Genomic DNA, 22797 nt, shown 5'->3' with positions numbered 1-22797 from the left:
TTAAAAGGTTGCTCTATTTAGTTTGCTCCTTGCACACGCTGAATAAAACACGTACACTATTTAGCCCATTATACTGTCAAACAGTTGTGGAGGCGTGACTTTTCTTTTTAAGGAGACGCAGCACAGGTGTCAAAATTTGCACCTAGGTACTGGGCGCAGATTCCTGAGCGTTGTTATTTGCTGTACAGGAGTCTGCGCTATTGTGATCCCTTGGCCATGTGCTGTGAGCGCTTCCTGTCTTCTGACCTCATTTCATGTCGGCCGTTGCGGTTAGCGATGGACATGAATCCCAGACCCACAGTGTGTTTTCAAAAAATCACACTGCGTGGCTGGGATTCGTGGCCTTGTGCAGTAAATAGGTTTGCCACTCACACATGTCCTTACACCTGCTCCAGACTGGGCGGCCTCAGCTGATCCTTTATTGCCTACCACGTCCAGGAGGCCGCACAGTCTAAAGAAGGCGGAAGGAGATGAGTTAAGACAGGCGAACATATGCACTGCTCGTGCCCATAAACCACACCCTCGCTGACAAAATAAATATGACAACGAGGGGCGTTGTTTCTAGCAGGGCGGATGCACAGGCGCAGCCAGCTAACCATGATGACAAAAGACGGGAAACGCTACCAAGGGGGGTGCTGCGTATCATTAGAAAGGAAAGTCACACCACAGGGACAGTGGAATGGTCTCAATGAGACACATTTTGTACGTGTTGAGTTCCACGTGGGCAAGGAGAAAAAGTCAGCCACCTTGTACAAATGCAGCAGTACTGCTGTACTAGGTGGCTGTTATACATAGAAACACCTGGGGGGGTGGGGCCAGGTTCCCTTTAATTTCAGTTCATGTGCCTGCGTGGCGTTTGCAGGTCACGTTGCCGGCTACACAGCAGGGGAACAGCTGGCGTTGCTGAACCCCACTAACACATTGGCTGGTGTCTTTCTCTGTGCAGCTAGCACTTCCGGGCAAAAACTAGCGGTGTTTGAGCCCAGGGTCAGCAGGAGGAGGAGAGGAGCAGAGTGTAGGCCGAAGCCTGCACTGGTGGCAGCTTTTGTTCTGTTGTGCCAGCGTGGCTTGTGCTGGACACGTTGCCGACTACACAGCAGGGGAACAGCTGGCGGTGCTGAACCCCACTGACACATCACCTAGTGTTTTTTCTGTGTAGACAACACTTCCAGGTGGCAACTGACAGTGTTGAAACCCAGGGAATCAAAGAGGAGCAGAGTGTAGGCCGAAGCCTGCAGTGGAGCAAGTTGAAAGGGAACCTTTAACCCCCCCCAGGCATTTGTTGCTGAAAGAGCCATCTTGTACAGCAGTAATACTGCACATGGAAAATGGTGGCTCCGAAAAATATGCTCCTTGCAAACGCTGAAGTACACACTCATATAATGTGTCCCCTCACACCGTCAAACCATCCCGGAAGTGGGACTTTCCTTTGTAATGTGACACAGCACAGCCGTCATTCCAACCCCCTTGGTGCCGGGCGCCACCTCCTCAACGGTGTTTGGTTCTGTCACGGAGCCCGCGCTGTAATGTTATCCCTTGGCCATGCACAGTTAGCGGTGCCCGTCTTCTGACATCATGTAGGTGTCAGGCTGGCAGTGCCTGTGCATCCAAGCTGCCCGAGATCCAACCTTGCAGTGTCATCTAATGGAGTCCCACTGCGGGCCAGGGATCTATGGGCATGCGCAGTGCATATCATCGCCTCTCACTCACCTCCTTCCTGCTTCTTCAGACTGTGCGGCGTCACGGCCGTGGCATGCTATTAGGGATCAGCTGACGCCGCCTAGTCTGAAGAAGCGTGAAGAAGGGGAGTGAGAGGCTAGTAGATGCACTGCGCATGGCCATGGGTACCAGGCCCACTGTGGGATCACATTAGACGACACTGCGAGGTGTGATTTCGGGCAGCGTGGACGCACAGGCGCAGCCAGGACTACAAAAAATGATGTCAGAGGACGGGCAGCGCAAACTGTGCATGGCCAAGGGATAACATAACAGCGCAGGGTCCATGACGGAATCAAACAACGCTAAGGAGGCAGCGCACGGTGCCAAGGGGGTAGCAATGACGGCTGTGCTGCGTCACATTACAAAGGAAAGTCCCACCTCCGGGACGGTTGGACGGTGTGAGGGGACACATTACATGAGTGTGTAGTTCAGCGTTTGCAAGGAGCATAATTTCAAGAGCGACCTTTCCCTTGTGCAGTATTAGTGCTGCACATGGTGGCTCTTTCAGTAACAAACGCCTGGGGGGGGGGGGACAGGTCCCCTTACATTTTAGTTGTGCCAGCGTGGCGGTCGCATGACACATTGCCGGATACACAGCTGGGGATCAGCTGACATTACTGAACCCCAATAACAGAGGAGCAACTGTTGACTGTGCACACAGCACTTCCAGGCACCAACTGGCGGTGTTAGAGCCCAGGGACAGCAGGAGGAGCAGATTGGAGGTATTGCCGCACACACAGCTGGGGATCAGCTGACGTTACTGAACCCCAATAACAGAGGAGCGACTGTTGACTGTGCACACAGCACTTCCAGGCACCAACTGGCGGTGTTAGAGCCCAGGGACAGCAGGAGGAGCAGAGGAACAGAGTGTAGGCCGAAGCCTGATTGGAGCAAGTTGAAAGGGAACCTTTAACCCCCCCAAGACGTTTGTAGCTGAAAGAGCCATCTTGTGCAGCACTAACGATGCAAAAGGAAAAGGTGGTTCTTTTAATTATGCTCCTTGCAAACACCGAAGTAAACACTAAAAATGTGTCCCCTTATACCGTTAAACCGTCTCGGAGGTGCGAATTTCCTTCGTAATGGGACACAGCACAGCTGTCATTCCTATCCCCTTGGTGCCGTGCGCTGCCTCCTCAGCGTTGTTTTAAGCTGTCACGGAGCCTGCGCTGTTCTGTTAGCCCTTGGCCATGCCCAATTAGCGCTGCCTGTCTTCTGACATAATTTGGTGTCAGGCTGTCACTGCCTGTGCGTCCACGCTGCTCCAGATCCCACCTCGCAGTCTCGTCCAACGTAATCCCACTGCGGGCCTTGGAACCATGGACATGCACAGTGCATATCCTCGACTCTCACTCCCCTCCTTCCCTCTTCTTCAGACTGTGCGGTGTCACGGCCGTGGCATGCTATTAGGGATCAGCTGATGGCGCACAGTCTAAAGAAGGCTGAGGGAAATGGGCGAGAGCCCGAGGGGAAGATATGCACTGCGCATGGCCATGGATCCCAGGCCCGCAGTGTGACTCAATCAGAAGACACAGCGAGGCGGGATCTCGGGCAGCGCGGCCGCACAGGCGCAGCCAGCCTGACACCAAATTATGTCAGAAGACAGGCAGCGCAAATAGGGCATGCCCAAGGGATAACAGAACAGCGCAGGCTCCGTGACAGCTTAAAACAACGCTGAGGAGGCAGCGCATGGCACCAAGGGGGTAGGAATGACGGCTGTGCTGCGTCACATTGCGAAGGAAAGTCCCAGCTCTGGGACAGTATAACGGTATCAGTGAACACATTTTATAAGTGTTAAGTTCTGCGTGTGCAAGGAGCTAAAAAAAAAGAGCTACCTTTTCCGCTCTTTCAGTAACAAACGACGGGGGGGGGGGGGACAGGTTCCCTTACATTTAGGTTGTTGTGCCAGCGTGGCGGTCGCAGGACACATTGCCGGCTACACAGCTGGGGATCAGCTGACGTTACTGAAACCCAATAACACTGGGTCGTATGTTTTTACTGTGCAGCCTGCACTTCTGAGCCGCAACTGGCGGTGTTGGAGCCCAGGAATAGCAGTTCAGGTGGTAGAAAGATGAACACAGCAGGAGACCTGGATGACACCCAATTACTTAATCAGGCAGAGGAGTGGCAAATTCCTGCGAGATCCAGGCCTGGTTCATTTTCAGGAAAGTAAGCCGGTCAACGTTATCGGAGGATAGTCGCATGCGACGGTCTGTTAGTACACCACCTGCGGCACTAAAGACACGTTCCGATAAGACACTAGCCGCAGGGCAAGCCAGCACCTCCAATGCATACTGGCTTAGCTCTGGCCATGTATCCAGCTTAGAGACCCAAAACTTGAACGGGGAAGAGCCGTCTGGGAGTACAGTAAGAGGGCAAGCCATGTAGTCTGTCACCATCTGACGGAACCGTTGCCTCCTGCTGACTGGAGCCGCCGGTGATGGTGTAGACATTTGGGGCGGGCACACAAAAGTGTGCCAGAGTTGTGCCATACTGGGCTTGCCTTGGGCAGAGGCACTGCTTCTGCTCCCTCTTTGGGCAGAGCCTCCCCCACTGCCTCGACGCACTGAGCTGCTTTGTAAAGCACTAGCAGCACTCCTCTCAGTTGGACAGGAGAAGATGATGGAATTCACCAGTGTGTCGTGGTACTCCCGCAATTTACGCTCCCGAGTCAACGCAGGGATGAGGTTTTGGACGTTGTCCCGGTAGCGAGGATCGAGGAGGGTGAACACCCAATAATCAGGCATGTTGAGAATGTGGTCGATGCGGCGGTCGTTTCTCAGGCACTGCAGCATGAAATCCACCATGTGCTGCAGAGTGCCAACTGGCCCAGAAACGCTGTTCCCTGCTTGAGACATGATCTCTGCCCGCTCGTCATCACCCCACCCTCGCTGTACACACTGACCACTGGACAATTGTGTCGCTCCCTCCTCTGGACGGAGCTCTTCCTCCTCCATTGACTCCTCCTCATCCTCCTCACAAATTGGCCCCTGCGTACCCCTTTGTGAGGAACCACGTGGCGCTGACTCTCCAGAAGCTGATGGAAAAGGTGACTCCTCATCCTCCACCTTTTCCACAACATCATCCCTTAACCCTTGCAAAGTTTGCTGAAGCAGGCAGATAAGGGGGACAGTCATGCTGACTAGTGCATCATCTGCACTTGCCATCCGCGTGGAATAATCAAAAGGACGCAAAACCTGGCAGACGTCCTTCATAGTGGCCCACTCTGTGGTTGTGAAGTCTGATCGGCGCTGACTGCGACTTCTTTGCGCCTGATGCAGCTGGTACTCCATAACTGCTTGCTGCTGCTCACACAACCGCTCCAACATATGTAACGTGGAATTCCACCGGGTAGGTAGGTCACATATGATGTGGTGTTCCGGAAGGCGGAATCGGCGCTGCAGAGCAGCAATGCGGGATCTGGCCAAGCTGGAACGCCGCAAGTGAGCACACTCTAGGCGGACCTTGTGCAGCAGGGCATCAAGATCCGGATAGTCCCTCAGAAAACTCTGCACAACCAAATTGAGCACATGTGCCAGACATGGGATGTGAGTGAGGTTGCCAAGGGCCAAAGCTGCCACCAGATTTCGGCCATTGTCACACACTACCATGCCTGGCTGGAGATTCGCTGGCAGTAACCACACATCGCTCTCCTGCTTGATGGCATTCCAGAGCTCCTGCGCTGTGTGGCTTCGATGCCCCAATGAAACTAGTTTCAAGACGGCCTGCTGACGTTTGGCCACGGCTGTGCTCATGTCGGTCATAGGTAAACGTTCACGGGTCCATGTGGAGGTGGACTGTGACGGATCCTGCAGAGAGGAATCTGAGGAACTGGTGTAAGAGGAGGAGTCGATGCGTACAGACTGGATTCCTGCAATCCTTGGAGTGGGCAGGACACGTCCTGCGCCACTCGCACGATCTGTACCTGGCTCAACAACATTAACCCAATGGGCAGTGAGGGAAACATATCGCCCCTGTCCATGCTGACTGGTCCACGCATCGGTGGTGAGGTGGACCTTGCTACTGACGGCGTTCAGTAGCGCATGTTTTATGTTTGCCTCAACATGCCTGTGCAGGGCAGGGACAGCCTGCCTGCTGAAGTAAAAGCGGCTGGGCACCTTGTACTGTGGGACTGCCAATGCCATCAAGTCACGGAAGCTGTCAGTCTCCACCAGCCTGAACGAGAGCATTTCCAGGGACAACAGTTTGGCAATGCCTGCATTCAGAGCCTGTGCTCGGGGGTGGTTGGCCGAGAATGCCCGCCTTTTCTCCCATGTCTGTACTACCGATGGCTGTAGAGTAGACTGGGAGTGTGAGGATGACTGGGAAGGTGGTGCTGTGGGTGGAATTACACTAGGTCTCTGGACAACAGTGGAGGAAGAGGCAACACGAGATGAAGAGGTGGTAGCTGCCGCTGTTGGTTGGCCTACGTCTTCACTGTGTTTCTGTAACTCCACCGCGTGCCTGGTCCGCACATGTTTCCACATATTTGTGGTATTGAGGTTGCTGACACTTTTACCTCTTTTTACTTTCTGATGACACAGCTTGCATTTGACAAAACAAATGTCATCTGCAACTGTGTCAAAAAAGGACCAGGCACTGCAAGTCTTGGGAGCGCCCTTTTTGGCTTTGGAAAGAGACAGGCTCCTAACGGGTGCCAAAGTGGAGGCTACAGGCTCCGCAGTCTTCCCCCTCCCTCTCCCTCTTTGGCCCGTAAGGGGAAGCTCTTCCTCAGAGCTGCTCCCACCACCTTCCTGTTCCTCACGCCACGATGGGTCAAGGATCTCATCATCTCCACTACCCTCTGCCACCAACTGCTCCTCCTGGGTAGTCTCGGCAGCACAGTACGCATCAGAAAGCGGCACCTGAGTTTCATCATCAGATGCGTACTGCGCTGTGGTCACCGGAGGCACTGGCCCACCTGCCTCTTCAGAGTCAGAGAGAAAAAGCTGTTGGGCATCACTGCACACTGCCTCTTCTTCCATTTCTCCAATGCTGCTTGGCTGGCCCCCTGTTTCCAAGCCAAGAGATTCAGAGAACAGAAGTAGAGACGGCTCCTGTCCTGGGCTCTCTGACTGCCTGGCCAATTTGGCAGGTGGTGAAGAGACAGATGGCTGCTCTCCAGTGCTCTGTGCCTGAGAGGATGTGGCACTAACTGAAGTTGATGCCGAGGCGTTAGCTGCCATCCACCCGACAACGGCTTCAATTTGGTCTTCACGCAGCAGCGGTGCACGGCGCTCTCCGACAAAGCTGCGCATGAAGGACTGTTCTCTGCTGAAACTGAGTGACGACGAGTCACCGGCGCCCGCAGCAGGCACAGAATCACCACGTACTCTCCCTGCTCCTCTCCCTGCTCCGCGCCCACGCCCACGTGCCTTACTCCCTGCCCTCTTCATCTTGGTTGACAGATAAAGATAAGCAGAAAAGTACTAAGGCCTTAGCGTGCTTATTCCTGAAATGCTCCTCCTAACAGGTGTAAGAAACACTAATGTTGTAAAGTGTGGACTAAACTTTATTATTTTTCAAATGTGGCCTACACAAGTGTTAAGTTGTGTTTGGTGAACTTTACTTTTTTTTTTGTGCAGATCGGGCTACAGAGCTAGTTTAAATCACACCGAGACCGTGCAGACAGCCGTAAACGGCGCTGCAAGGCCAAAAAACCCTCCTCTAGGTTATCCTATGTAGTGTTTTTCCACTATTTAGCTGGAGACGGGTGGAAAGACACTAATAGGAATTTTTTTTTTAAATTTTAAACAGGCTGCACTATTTGAAAAAAAGGAAATTGTTTTTCAAGGTATGAGGCAGTAACGCACCCTGAGCTGAATCCAACCGGCTATAGCTGCACACAGACTACAGGGCGAGCTGCGCTCACACAGAGACCGTGCAGACAGCCGTAAACGGCGCTGCAAGGCCAAAAAACCCTCCTCTAGGTTATCCTATGTAGTATTTTTCCACTATTTAGCTGGAGACGGGTGGAAAGACACTAATAGGATTTTTTTTAAAAAATTTTAAACAGGCTGCACTATTTGAAAAAAAAGGAAATTGTTTTTCAAGGTATGAGGCAGTAACGCACCCTGAGCTGAATCCAACCGGCTAGAGCTGCACACAGACTACAGGGAGAGCTGCGCTCACACAGAGACCGTGCAGACAGCCGTAAACGGCGCTGCAAGGCCCAATAAACCCCCTCTAGGTTATCCTATGTAGTGTTTTTCCACTATTTAGCTGGAGACGGGTGGAAAAACACTAATATGGATTTTTTTTTTAAATTTTTAAACAGGCTGCACTATTTGAAAAAAAGGAAAATTTTTCTCAAGGTATGAGCCAGTAACGAACCCTGAGCTGAATCCAACCGGCTATGGCTGCACACAGACTACAGGGCGAGCTGGGCTCACACGGAGACCGTACAGACAGCCGTAAACGGCGCTGCAAGGCCCAAAAACCCCCCTCTAGGTTATCCTATGTAGTGTTTTTCCACAATTTAGCTGGAGACGGGTGGAAAAACACTAATAGGGAATTTTTTTTTTAATTTTTAAACAGGCTGCACTATTTGAAAGAAAGGAAAATTTTTCTCAAGGTATGAGCCAGTAACGAACCCTGAGCTGAATCCAACCGGCTATGGCTGCACACAGACTACAGGGCGAGCTGGGCTCACACGGAGACCGTGCAGACAGCCGTAAATGGCGCTGCAAGGCCCAAAAACCCCCCTCTAGGTTATCCTATGTAGTGTTTTTCCACAATTTAGCTGGAGACGGGTGGAAAAACACTAATAGGGAATTTTTTTTAAAATTTTTAAACAGGCTGCACTATTTGAAAGAAAGGAAAATTTTTCTCAAGGTATGAGCCAGTAACGAACCCTGAGCTGAATCCAACCGGCTATGGCTGCACACAGACTACAGGGCGAGCTGGGCTCACACGGAGACCGTGCAGACAGCCGTAAACGGCGCTGCAAGGCCCAAAAACCCCCCTCTAGGTTATCCTATGTAGTGTTTTTCCACAATTTAGCTGGAGACGGGTGGAAAAACACTAATAGGGAATTTTTTTTAAAATTTTTAAACAGGCTGCACTATTTGAAAGAAAGGAAAATTTTTCTCAAGGTATGAGCCAGTAACGAACCCTGAGCTGAATCCAACCGGCTATGGCTGCACACAGACTACAGGGCGAGCTGGGCTCACACGGAGACCGTGCAGACAGCCGTAAACGGCGCTGCAAGGCCCAAAAACCCCCCTCTAGGTTATCCTATGTAGTGTTTTTCCACAATTTAGCTGGAGACGGGTGGAAAAACACTAATAGGAAATTTGAGAAAAAATGTGCAGCAGGCTGCACTATGAGCAAAAAAGGACAACTGTGTGAGGCAGTGTGAACCCCCCCTGAGCTGAATACAACCGGGTATATGGCTGCACACAGACTACAGAGTGAGCTGCACACACACACACACATAGAGACCTTGCAGAACGCTGTTAAAACAGCGCTGCAAGGCAAGAGCAAGGTGAACAGTGAAGAACACACAGCGTTTTGCTAAATTAGCCTTTGGAAAGGAAAATAAAGCAATTAGCTAGCTCAACTGGCCCTCAGTTAGAACACAGCGTCCTGTCCCTAACTGAAATCACAGCAGAGTGAGCGCAAAATGGCGGCAGCGTTTTTTATAGTGCAGAGTGACATCATTTCAGCAGCCAATCACAGCCTTGCCAGTACTTACATGCCCACCATGCTAAACAGGATGTGCCCACACTTCCAATCATTCCTCATTGGCTGCTGCGTGCAGTTTGAATTCTGGGAACTTCCGATTCCGGTATCCGATACGTGGGAAGTATCGGAATTCGGTATCGGAATTCCGATACCGCAAATATCGGCCGATACCCGATACTTGCGGTATCGGAATGCTCAACACTACTAGTTACCATTGAGATCAGTGTATAAACTATAGCTCCCACTAGTGGTGGCTGCAGGTGGCAACAATATAATAATTTAACTTTATGTTTCAGCAGCACACACGGAGCTCTGAATTAGAAAAACCGAGTTTTAACCGCCTAAAAATAAGTTAAGATATACCAGCATTGAATAATCGATTTTAAAAGACAATAAAAGAGAATGTGTAAGAATTTCAAAAAGGGGTCTATTTTTTTCATAAAATAGGGTAACTCTTTCCCATTAGCTGTGTACAGTATTGCATCTTATTCCCTTTCAGTGGAATAAAAGCAATGCTTATAGAAGAAACTAGCCGTGAAATAGAGGATGTGATGGAATAAGGCGCACATTTTTATCTCACAGATTCAGCATAAATTCATGTTAGAAAAAAAAGGTTTGTTGGTCTCCATATGAAATCGAAGGTGGACTGGAGAGATAGTATGGGCCCATAAATCTATATGTTTTATACTAAAGCAGATGTAATAGAAGGCATTTGATTTAAAAATGAAATTATCTTTCAATGACTAACAATCAAAATGACGAGCATTACCACAATCGGTTAAAGTGTGGCGCAGAATCCCATTTCCATTTATGACTTGTTACAAGCTGAGGCCCTGGATTTGCATGTTTACTGAAAACCATAAGACGTTGATTTCTTTTATTTCTTGATAAATTTTATGAGTTGCACTTCATTGCTGAGTTGGATTGGAATCAACTCATTAAATTAATTTTTGGCCGCATAGCGGTTGTTTGATTAATTAGCCTAAATGTAGGCACAAGTGGTAAAATTATATTACATATTCATTAACATTATTCATCTATTTTCAGAATCTGGAGCAATTTAGATTTGTTTTTTTTGCAGCAATAAAATGCAGTCAGTTATAACTTGTGCCTTGTTTGTGTATGTCAGTGCCTTCAATAGGTAATTGTAATCTTAGTTTTGATATTTTTGATTAATGAGAATTTCTGCCTTCAATAAAATTATCCTTGAATTGTCTTCATATAAATCATAAGATATTTTACTCAGCTGTTTAATTATAGAATCTCCCCCCCGATTTTTAGTCTCATTTTTATATATCTCAGAGAAGTTTTCCCAGTCTTCTGAATAGTGACGCAGATTTGTTAAGGTCCAAATTAATTCATAACCATTATAGTGGTGGTCTCCATAGGAAAAAAATAATTGTGAATGCTTTTTAGTGATAGCTAACAACTTGTGATGAGCGAATATACTTGTTACTCGAGATTTCTCAAGTACGCTCGGGGATCCTGCAAGTATTTTTTAGTGCTCAGAGATTTTGTTTTTATTGCCGCAGCTGAATACATCTGTTAGCCAGCATAAGTACATGTGGGGATTCCCTTGCAACCAGGCAACCCCCACATGTACTTATGCTGGCTAACGGATGTAAATCATTCAGCTGCGGCAAGAAAAACTAAATCTCCGAACACTAAAAAATACTCGGAGGACACCCGAGCGTGGTCGAGAAATCTCGAGTAACGAGTATATTCGCTCATCACTACTAACAACACCAAACCAACAACCACCTTAAAGATGAGCATCCTACGGAGATGATCTAATCTGCCGAGATTGGAATTCGACAGGGAAATTAGATTCACATAGTAAATATAGTAAATTATACAATGTGAATTGAATGCTCCTTAGATTGCCCCAGACATAAACAACAGCTACTGTCTCAGCCCACTGTCTGGTCCTCCACTGTTTCTAGCCTTGGCTTTCCTTTGACCTCTGGTGCAATGTCCTCTTCGGTAGAGATGAGCGATTCCAAACTGTAAAGTGCTGAATTATGAATACAGACTTCTCTGGGAAATCCATTTTAGTGTTTGGGGGAGAGATAGAGAGATTTATGGCACCAAAGTTAATTTCCCCATTGACTTCTATGGGGTTTGGGTTCAAGTTCAGGCTCAAGCTAGACTTCTGGTACTCAAACCAAATTTTCGACTAAAGTTCAGTTGAACCCAACAAATCCGAACATCCATGGCCCGGTCATCCCTACTCTTCAGCCATCTTCACTTTGCATCAGTGCTGGGTTAGCTTTTGAAGCCCCAACAAAGAAGGGATAGAATTTCACACTGAAGGAAGAAGTAAAAAAGAGGCAGAACAAACAGATGACAGGACAAAGGGCTGAGGCAATGATGGAACAAGTAAGTGAAAAGGAGAGTATTTTTTAACCTCTTTCCTTGAACACTGCAATTTAGAAAAATCAGGAGAATGCAAATTGTTTTGTAACATTCAAGGGAATTCAATTCAACAAATTTGCTCATCTCTAATGTCCTCTTTTTCTACCTTACCATGATCTTTTACTTAATGTTAGCCTGTATGATAACATACGGAATTGAATATAGGGAATCTAGTCATTCAAGTAAGGACTGCAGTCATTCTGAACTACTGTAGATTCTCAATACCCCATGTCACCTGCAATCCTTATTGTACTGACGGGTGATGTCTGAGAACAGATTGGACAGCATACTGATTAATGTAATTGATTTTAGTTGCTCAAATGGCAGTTTTTTTCACATGGATTGTATATCTGTGTAAAAAAATTACATCATTAAGCTCTTCTGAATATCATATGAGACTCGCCTATTCATGTCTATGGGTGCAGAAAAAAAAGTGTCCCATACTGATCATCTATATAGCGTCAGATTTTTACAGATACATTGTCATTATTTAAATATGAAACTGTATTTGGTCATCTACATTTTAAAATGTTGATGTACAATTACGGATGCCACACATATGGCATATGGACATAAAATATGAACACATGGATGGCACAAAGATGTATAATACAGACACACGGATGGTACACAGACATTAAATGGGCACACAGATGGCACATGGACGTATAATACGGACACATGTACGGCATATGGACATATACGGATACACGAATGGCTCATGGACATATAATATAGACACACGTATGGAATATGGTCGTATATAGGACATCCAGATGTCACACAGACATCTAAGGGTGGTTTCACACTTGCGTTTTTGTCTGCAGCGTTTTTTGCACAAAAAAACGCATGCGTTTTTTTCCCTATATTTAACATTGAAAACGCATGCGTTTTTTTGTGTACGCGTTTGGTCGCGTTTTCAATCGCATGCGTTTTTTTACTGCATGCGTTTATTTTCAAAAATGCAACTTGTAGTATTTTTGAGAGGCGTTTTTTGGACACAAAAAAACGCATGCGTTTTCATGCGTTTTTTGGGGTCAAAAAACACATTGGAGTCAATGGGAATGCATGCGTTTTTTTGTAAATAAAACATAAAAACACACTGATAAACCACCCCACACCATAAAATTGATAAAGGGATCCTACCCCTAACCCTAACCCTAACCCTACCCCTAACCCTACCCCTACCCATAACCCTAACCCTACCCCTACCCCTAACCCTAACCCTACCCCTAACCCTAATCCCTTTAAGGGTAGGGTTAGGGTTAGGGGTAGGGTTAGGGGTAGGGTTAGGGGTAGGGTTAGGGGTAGGGTTAGGGTTAGGATCCCTTTAGGGTTAGGGTTAGGGGTAGGGTTAGGGGTAGGGTTAGGATCCCTTTAGGGGAGCCCATACATATGCATATCTTTGCATACGCATGCGTTTGATGCACTTGCATACTTCGGACTGAGCATGTCCAGGAACTGATTTAAACACGCCCATTGAGACACGCCCTCCTGAAAATATCTAATGCATGCGCATAAAAAGTGCAAAAGCATGTAAAAACGCATACAAACACTGCATTTTTTCCATCATGCATAAGCTGATGCATATAAAAAACGCTGCGTTATCATGCATTTGTTAGGGGTCGAGTTCCCGCCTCTGCACAGGGGGATGTTGTGAATTCCGCTCTTGGGCTCCCTCCGGTGGTTGTAATTGGCACTTTTGTGAGTTCTGCTCTTGGGCTCCCTCTTGTGGTTTCAAGTGGTATGGCTGCTCCTTGGAGTTAGCTGTCTTCAGCTGCTTCCACTGATCATCTTTTCTGCTCGGCTATTTATGCCTGGCTCTGTCCTTCAGCCAGTGCCACTTGTTAATGGTTCCTGGTTGGATTCACATCTCTTTGGATTTCCCTGTTATCCTGACCAGTTCAGCAAAGCTAAGTTTTTGCTTGCTCTTTTCTGTTCACAGATTGTGGACTTATCCGTTCTGTGCTTTCTATGTTTGTCCAGCGTTATATCAGTATGAATTAATTCTGTCTTGCTGGAAGCTCTGGGAAGCAGATTTACCCTCCACACCTTTAGTCAGGTGTGGAGATTTTTAGTAAACTCTGCGTGGATTTTTGTAGTGTTTTATACTGACCGCACAGTATTCCATCCTGTCCTATCTATCAAGCTAGACTGGCCTCCTGTGCTCATCCTGGTTTCATTCTGTGTATGTCTTTTCCCTCTCCACTCACAGTCATTATTTGTGGGGGACTAATCTATCCTTTGGGGATTTTCTCTGAGGCAAGATAGTTTTCCTGCTTCTATTTTTAGGGGTAGTTAGCTCTTAGGCGGTGACGAGGTGCCTAGGGAGAGTTAGGAGCATCCCACGGCTACTTCTAGTGTTGTGTTGAGCTTAGGGACTGCGGTCAGTACAGTTACCACTTCCTTCAGAGCTCGTTCCATGTTGCACCTAAACCACCACATCATAACAGGGGGAATCTCAAGCCATCTCCGCTGCGGTCTCCCTTTCTTCACCTGCTGCAGTGGAGCCTGCTCAGCGGAGGCGTCGGTCCCAGCGTCATGTTCAGTCTGACACTGTGCAAAGGGTTACTGCTGCCTTTCCAGCTTCTGCCATTGTAGCCAGTACTGGTCAGCTGCGAGCAGACGTCTTTGAGACTAAGTCCTACTTTTCCCCTTCTGAGCATGCCCAGGGTAAGATCCCTCATTGGAGATCAACGGTCACATGCTTAGGTACTGCAGCAACTCCCATTGGTCCTCTAGGAAGGTACTGAAGTTGCTCAAGTTCTGTGGCAGCTCCCATTGGTCCTTCTAGGAAGGTCCTGTAGTTGCTGCAGCTATAAAAGGTTTGCATGACCGCACGGCCATGCGCTAGTATCAATCTATTTTATGTGCTTTGTGCCAGTGTGGTCTTGTGTGTATGTATTTAGGGCCTCGGCTGAAATAAGCCCCTAGAATACTGGCACCTCCGGTGAGGAGTTTTGTGTGTGTGCAAGACCACTGACTGCTATCAGCTCAGCAGTTAGCTGTGTACTCCTGTGAGTCTAATAGGGCACAGTGCTATCTTTTGTCGGCAACTCTGTGAAGTAACAGAATTCGCTTATACCATCATATAGTGCCATTTGCTAGCAGCAGGTTCCTTCTGCACGGTGGACCCTGGGCTGCGAACGCACCAATAGCTTCATCTATTTACTTGGTGCGTTCCGCTAGTCCTAACAGCGTTTGCATGCATTTTTGCATGCGTTTGTGGTTGCAGATGATACGCTGTGGACTCAACCGCAAATGTGAACCTAGCCTAGCATATCACGTGGACAGATTTTCAACCTTTGGATGTAAATGTTGAGGCTTAAATCCATTGACAACAAGCAAAGCTATTGAAAATCATTATATAAATGCATAACTTGTCAACTTGTCATTCTACAATAATTTAGTTTCACATACTGAAACTAGAATATGCCTTCAAATTTAATCTCAACTTGACATCTCGGTGCAGTGGCTTTTCATGCTGCAACAATAAATAACAAAAAGCAGCAATACAAATTTTTGATTTTATAATAAAATATTACACAAATTGTCAATATTATATAACATTATGACAATGGTAAAATAATCCGTCTTCTATAATGTTTACATTGGATTGATAGGTGAGTTCATAGACGGATACAGACAAAAGAGGTCCCTGTGGAAGAACAGTATATGGGTAGAGATGAGCAAACTCAAACTTAAAAGTTCAGGATTCATATTGGGCACTTAGTGTCCTGTGCTAAACTCCGAACACGGACTTCTCCTGGAACACTGTTTCAATGTTTGGAGTTCTGAGGAATGTCCGGGAGGAGAGACAGATATAGAGACAATATTTTCCAGTTCCAAAGTTTGGGTCACCATTGCTTACAATGGGGTTAAGGTTCAAGTAAAGTTCTGAGACCCGAACCAGACATTGGACTAAAGTTGGGGTCATGTACCAGAACCCGAACTTCTACGGGTCAGCTCATCTCTATATATGGACCCTTTGCAGTCCAATAGTTAATCATAAGGCACAATAACACCTGTTTTAGAGGTGGAAATGAGCCCCTTTACCTCTTGGGCTTCTGTCTACCCCTTGTTGACGTAATGCATATGTGGAAATATTTCCAAATCCATGCGACTCATTCATACGACCCAAACCCCATGTAAAATACTCATTACAACCATACAGTTAGATGAGACATATTTTCTAAGCAGCAGATGGAGTAGAACAATTTTCACCAATATTATAAGTATAAATTTCCTATTTGATACTTGACGTATTCCTCCCAAGCATAAATGTAATTTTTACTCTCAGAAAGAAAATGCCACGCTTTCAATGTAAAATGGCTGTGCCATTCACACATTTTAAGCAGAATTGAGTTACCATAGGAACAGCTAAAGCCAATGAAATCTACAGCATATGAAAATCTACCAAACTTGCAGAAGAAGGGATTTAATAGCTTATCCTGTCACATGGGATTGGAAAATTACACTTTTTCATTTCTAATTCTATTATTTTTTAATATGGATATATATATATATATTGCACACTGTTTATGAAGTATATCCTTTCATCTTGTCGTAATTAATGGAAATATATTGATTGTCTTGAATTCAGTGTCAAGAAAATGTTATACACATCTGGTATGATTAAATCACACTTTGTGCTACAGTTTTCTTACTGTATTATTAAATTTCTATTTTTCCGCATTAGATTGGATGCGGATTAAAGCAAACTATTGTTTTTTTCTGATAAAGAAGCATAAGCTTATCATGTGTAACCCTACAATTTAGTAGTTGATTATGTGCAGCATATACACACACATTTGGTTATGTGAGACAGCCAAGATATCTATAAATTGCTTAAAAGGCACAATCTTGTAGGCCATGGGTGTCCAACCTGCGACTTGGGAACCACATTTGGCTCAAAGGCCTATGATGCGTGGCTCGCGGCTGTCTGCCACCCCGTTGTATTAGCACAAAGGTTTAGCAAACTGCTATGAAGAGCAGGTCTCCAAATGGTGACTTTTGTGAGTTGTCCTGAGCAGAAGATTAGATTCTGGATGTGCATATATGATGGGAGCGATAAATATAGTAAGCTGAAAACAGTGTCATTGTATTAGTTAGCGGGACGTTGCAGCTGGAAGCAATAGTTTGGTGGGAGTGCTTCATATGAGAATTCTGAATGAGGGTAACATGGGAATCCCTGGATGTAAGTATATTGCTGATATAGAAGGGTTTTTGTTTTTACTCTCTGTTCTACATTTTGTTGTGTATTACCCAGCCTTATAGTCTCATAATCAAAGATTTTATACTTCTTATCTCATGTGCAATGCTATGGGTATACAGTATGATAAATAAAGCCACTGCCAATTCCGGATAGACCGTGGAATCATCTGTCCATGGATTTTATCACCGATCTTCCCCCCTCTAATGGCAAAACTGTGATCTGGGTGGTTGTTGATAGGTTCAGTAAACAAGCACATTTTGTACCATTAACAGGCCTCCCTAATGCTGAGACTCTATCTAAATTATTAATTGAGTATGTGATCCAATTGCATGGTGTGCCTGTCAGTGTGGTGTCTGATAGAGGGGTGCTATTCATGGCTAAATTCTGGCGGGCTTTTTGTAAAAGGCTGGGCATCAGTCTGACCTTTTCATTGGCCTATGATCCCGAGACCAATGGTCAGACTAAAAGGACCAATCAGTCTTTGGAGCAGATGTTACGATGTCCTGTCACGTCTAGACAGGATGATTGGTGCTCTGCAATACCTATAGCGGAATTCGCTTTCAATAATCGGGTCAATCAGTTCACTGGTGCTTCTCCATTCTTCTGCAACTATGGGCTCCTTTTGGTGAGTTTTCCTGATTCGGCCTTTCTGCGGTTGGGGAAGGTCTGGAGGGAGGTTCAGAGAAACATTGGGGAGGCTCAAGGCAAATATAAATTTTTTGCAGATAAACATCGTTCTGTGGGGCCGGCTTATCAGGTGGGGGATAAGGTATGGTTATCCACCAAAAATATAAGGCTGAGAATTCTTTCTGCTAAGTTGGGTCCCAAGTTTATTGGTCCATATCAAATTTTAGAGGTGAATAATCCTGTGGCCTTTCGAATGCGTTTGCCTCCATCGTTGCGGATCCCCAATGTGTTCCATAAGACACTTCTGAAGCCGTTGGTGCTTTCCTCTGTTGAGTCTCCCTCACACCCAACGCCTGATATGGTAGATGGCCAGATCGAGTATGAGGTGGAACAGGTGGTGGATTCTCGTATGCTCCGCCATTCCCTTCAGTACTTGGTCTATTGGAAAGGGTACGGTCCTGAGGACCAGTCATGGGTGCCGGCACATTTGGGCCATGCTGATCGGTTGGTCTGGACCTTTCACGCTCATCATCCAGGGAAGCCTGGGGGTCCTGTTGCCCCCCATTGAGAGGGGGGTACTGTCATGGTCCAGTCCGGAGTTTACTTTCTTCTTTCCTCTCTCGAGACTGGTCATGCAGGGGTTAATCTTCTCAGCTTCGTTCTGGAGCTAGCTGGGCTATTTCAGTTCGTCACAGCCTGCTGACCAGTGTTAGTGATAGTTCTTGCTTCCTGGCTTGAGCCCCTGATCTGTATTAGTGATCCGTGTGCCTCTGACTACTTGTACTCCTGTATGACTCGATCTGATCTCTGGACTTTGCCCCTGGTTTTCCGTTTCTGATACCACGCTCCCCGACTGGCTTTGACTCTGGTTTATACCCCGACTTCATCTTATGCCTCACGTTTTGGTTACCACGTTCCCGGTAGGCTCTGACTTCTTGCTTGTCCCTGACTATTCTTCAGTCTGCCACTGTGTACTGTGCTGACCTCTCTGTGTATGGACCTTGGCTTATCTAACTACTCTTTCGTTACCTGTGGCACCTCTGCTGCTATTCAGTGTAGCTACGCTGTGTGTACAACATCTCTTCCCTCACCAGCACCCCCTCATGGAGGTTGCACTATACTGCACTGCAGCAGCACATTCCAGATTGACACTTTGAACTAGCATCAGGGTTGTGCCACTGGTCCAAACTGTGCATTCTCCAATAGTGCAGCAAAAGACAGCTTTGCCTCTACATAAAGTGAAAACCTCAGGGGTATACGCATATACATATATACACATATACATATATACACATATTCACACACACCGCATTTTTCGGATTATTATATGCACTTTTTTTTCCCAAAACATTTTGGGGGGAAAATAGCGGCACGTCTTATAATGCAGATATACCTTATCTGTCACCGTGGAACAGGGTCACTGCAGGCCGCAGGGTTGGATGAGGAGGTGTTCAGATGTGCGGTGTGCCGCTGCGGGTGATCAGTGCTGCGGGGGCTCTGCCGACATTTTGTGAAAGGCCAGAGCCCTACAGTTGCATGGTTTCCTATGCAGTGAACTTCGGGAAAATGACTGCCGGGGGCGGCGCATGCGCAGATGGAGATTTCAGCACCAAGATCTCAGGAAATTAGATCTCAGCACAACGGTGGTGGACTTTTCAAACTGCAGCATAGGCCCTAGTGCGTGCACTCTCCTGCTTGCCCACACTGATGAGGGTCGCAGCCACGCAAGCGCAAACAAGGGCCGAGAGAGCGCGCATGTACCAGTGCCTGTGCAGCAGATTTAAAGGGTCGGTGGCCCATTTTGTAGCTCAGAGCCGTCGGCCCAGCGCTCATCTGCCTGGCAGATTATCAATCCGGGCCTGGTGGCATCCCCCTATCCTCCCCCATCAACAGGAGGTGGCATCCCCCATCATCTCTGCCTGTCCCATGGCAAGTGATACAGTGTGACAGACAGAACAAACATTGGGGTCTTCCTCCCCCTCACAGCTGACTCGTGCTCTGCACTCCTGGAGGAGATAATGGTGGACAGTGCACGAAGGCTCTTATGGTGCTCAGCCTGAGTAGAGGGCACAGCCTTAGAGGCATGTTAGTGCCCATAGGATCTTGCACATTGCTGCCAGGCACAGCACCCACTTACCTGCACAGTGTCGATGAGGAGAGCCCTGTTCTCCAGCACTGGTACTGGCCAGCATCAGAATGAGGCTCATGCGGGTGTCCTGTGTACGCTGCAGTGGCGGCGGTAGGCTTTTGAAACTGCAGCACAAGCCCCGGTGCGTTCACTATCCTGCTTTCCCCCACTAACGTGGGCCTCGCTAACACTGTATGTCGCAGTCTTGGTCAGCACATGCACCGAGAGAGCGCGTGCGCACCAGGACCTGTGCAGAAAATTTAAAGGGCCGGCGGCCCATTTTGTTACTCAGAGCAGCTGGCCTCGCGGGTATCTGCACGGCTTGGCAGATTATCAGTCTTGGCCTGCATTGAGTCTAGTAAGTAAGTAGTAGAATGTATTTTGCATTTGTATTTTGACACTTCTGTATCCACAATTTTAATCATCCAAGAAATGCTGTTACTATATAAATGAGCAGCCACTAACTCTAGAAGAAAGAAAGTTTCTACATCAGCATAATTGTTGCTTTGCAGCACTGCGGTCATGGATTCAAATCCCACCAAGGACAACATCTGCAAGAAGTTTGTATGTTCTCCCTGTGTTTACGTGGGTTTCCTCCGGGTTCTCCAGTTTCCTTCCACACTCCAAAGACATACTTATAGGGAATCTAGATTGTGAGCCCCAATGGGGACAGTGATGATGATGATATCTGTAAAGCACTGTGGAATGAATGGCGCTATATAAGTAACTAAAATAAATTAACACAGGAGGCGATTCTTTACAATATCAGTGTGACCAAGAAATGTTCTGGTAGGGGAAGTTGTCATAGTGAAATCATAGCAAAAGTTAAAAAGGGCCTATATGCCTTTCTTAAAGGGAATCCGTAAGCAGGCTTTTCCTATTTAATTTGAAAGCAGCAGAATGTAGGAACAGAAATCCTGATTCCAGGGATGTATGACTTATTAGGCTGTGTGCTGTAGATTCAACACAATCAGTGTTTTATCAGAAGGAGATTATTACTGTCGGACTAGGTGTAGTATGCTAGCCAGACCAGCTAATCTGTGTATTCCCACCCTCATCACTTGCTTGCAATTCATAGTGTACATAGGATGCTAGCAATCAAGGGTGTAAGTGGGATTTTACAGAGATCAGCATTCTGACCACTGCTATATCTATAGATGGGAGAAAACAGGGAGTCTATCAAAACACAAAGTAGTCCATTAAGTCAGAGGTCCCCAACTCCAGTCCTCAAGGCCCACCAACAGGTCATGTTTTCAGGATTTCCTTTGCATTGCACATGTGATGCACTTATTACCTGGGCAAAACTAAGGAAATCCTGAAAACATGACATGTTGGTGGGCCTTGAGGACTGGAGTTGGGGACCTCTGCATTAAGTGACACATCACTGGAATCAGGGTCTCCACCCCTACATCATGATGCTCTCAGATTCCATAACAAAAACCTGCTGACAGATTCCCTTTAAGGGTAATCATTTCCTAAGGTAAAGAATATAGATTACTGGAATGGGGTCGTTGATCTTTTTATGTATGTTTCATTTATTTATCTGCAGAATTTGGGAGGAATTTTATTCCTGAGATGAGGAACACTTGATCCCATCTGATGGGAGTTTTTGCCTCTTTTTGGATCAATATTCTGGGAGGATAGGTTGATACAGATGGACGTATGTGTTTTTTTTATCCTTAGAAGCAATGATGCCATGTAAATGATCTTCAAAGTAGAATATATGCATGCTTGAGCTTGCCTCATCTCACAGGCTATAGCAGTACAATGTAATATGACTTAATTATGCAGTATGGTTTAAAGTGTCTCTAAAGTTAAACTGTGCTTCCTTTTATCCGACCAATAAAAGACATAAAAAAGAAAATTACAACAGAGGCATATAAACATAAAGATTCACTCAAATACAAAGAACCCATTCAGCATGTAGGCCGAGTGGAATGCCAGCAGGCCTGTGAAAGAATTTTCCTTTTGGCATCAATTGGCACACTCGAGTGAAAGGGGAAAAAGCTAAAGCTGTGTCTCTTTTCATTGTGCTATGGCGCATACTGTATGTTAACCCTTCTGCTGCCATTCGGATTTGAATTTTGCTGAAGCTTCATACTTTTTTTTTACACTTGTCTCCCCTTGTGTCACTGCGAAAGAAGTAAAAAACACGAGTTTGCCCTTCCGCGTTCTCTATGAGGTCATCGCTCCATCCTACACTTGGGGATGTGATCTGAATGTTGCCACAAAACAAAGTATCATTTGTCTCTGATATGAGCTCTTGCTTTGGGAAACGTTTTTGAGAACATTATGTAACAAGAGTTGGCACTTCGGCACCATCTCTTCAGAATTGCCTGGCGATTGCCTCCGAGTACAACCGATGTTACAGTCTTCAAAGCATGTTGCATAGGAGGAAATATAATGTGCAGGTTAGAACAGATTCAGACGAGTCGTCTTTATACTAACACATCGTGGGAGCAATTTTGTCATAGCGCTGCTTGCGCTACGTCTACTTTAAGCTGTGCAAAATTCATAATTTATCGCATATTAATATATTTGTGGAGGCAGTACTGTAGTTAGCGTTATACGCACAGCTTTCAAAAATTGACTTTTTAAATTTAAAAAAGTTGTATTATTATTACTATTATAGTTATTATTAATAATATTATTATAGCTATTATTATTACAGCTATTATTATTATTTTCCTGTCATTCAATAATCATTCATCAAATTTAGAAAATTGACTTTTTAAATAAAAAAGTTGCATTATTATTATTACTATTATAGTTATTATTATTATTATTATAGCTATTATTATTACTCTTATTATTATTATTTTCCTGTAATACAATAACCATTCATCAAATTTAGAAAATTGACTTTTTAAATAAAAGAGTTGCATTATTTTTATTATTATAATTATTATTATTATTATCATCATTATTACTATTATAGTTATTATTATTATTATAGCTATTATTATTACTCTTATTATTATTATTTCCCTGCAATTCAATAACCATTCAT

At 45.9% G+C, this 22797-nt stretch overlaps 1 protein-coding gene across 2 annotated transcripts in view; it reads left to right on the top strand.

Annotated features, from left to right (window-relative positions):
- The window catches only part of DMD (dystrophin), a 4179683-nt gene that overhangs the window by 3271911 nt on the left and 884975 nt on the right, over positions 1–22797 (top strand). The window lies entirely within an intron of this gene.

The sequence above is a fragment of the Ranitomeya imitator genome, chromosome 3 (assembly GCF_032444005.1).
Source record: "Ranitomeya imitator isolate aRanImi1 chromosome 3, aRanImi1.pri, whole genome shotgun sequence".
Classification (NCBI taxonomy): Eukaryota; Metazoa; Chordata; class Amphibia; order Anura; family Dendrobatidae; genus Ranitomeya; species Ranitomeya imitator.
The sequence above is the reverse complement of the archived record's forward strand: the minus strand, read 5'-3'. Positions and strand labels throughout refer to the sequence as shown.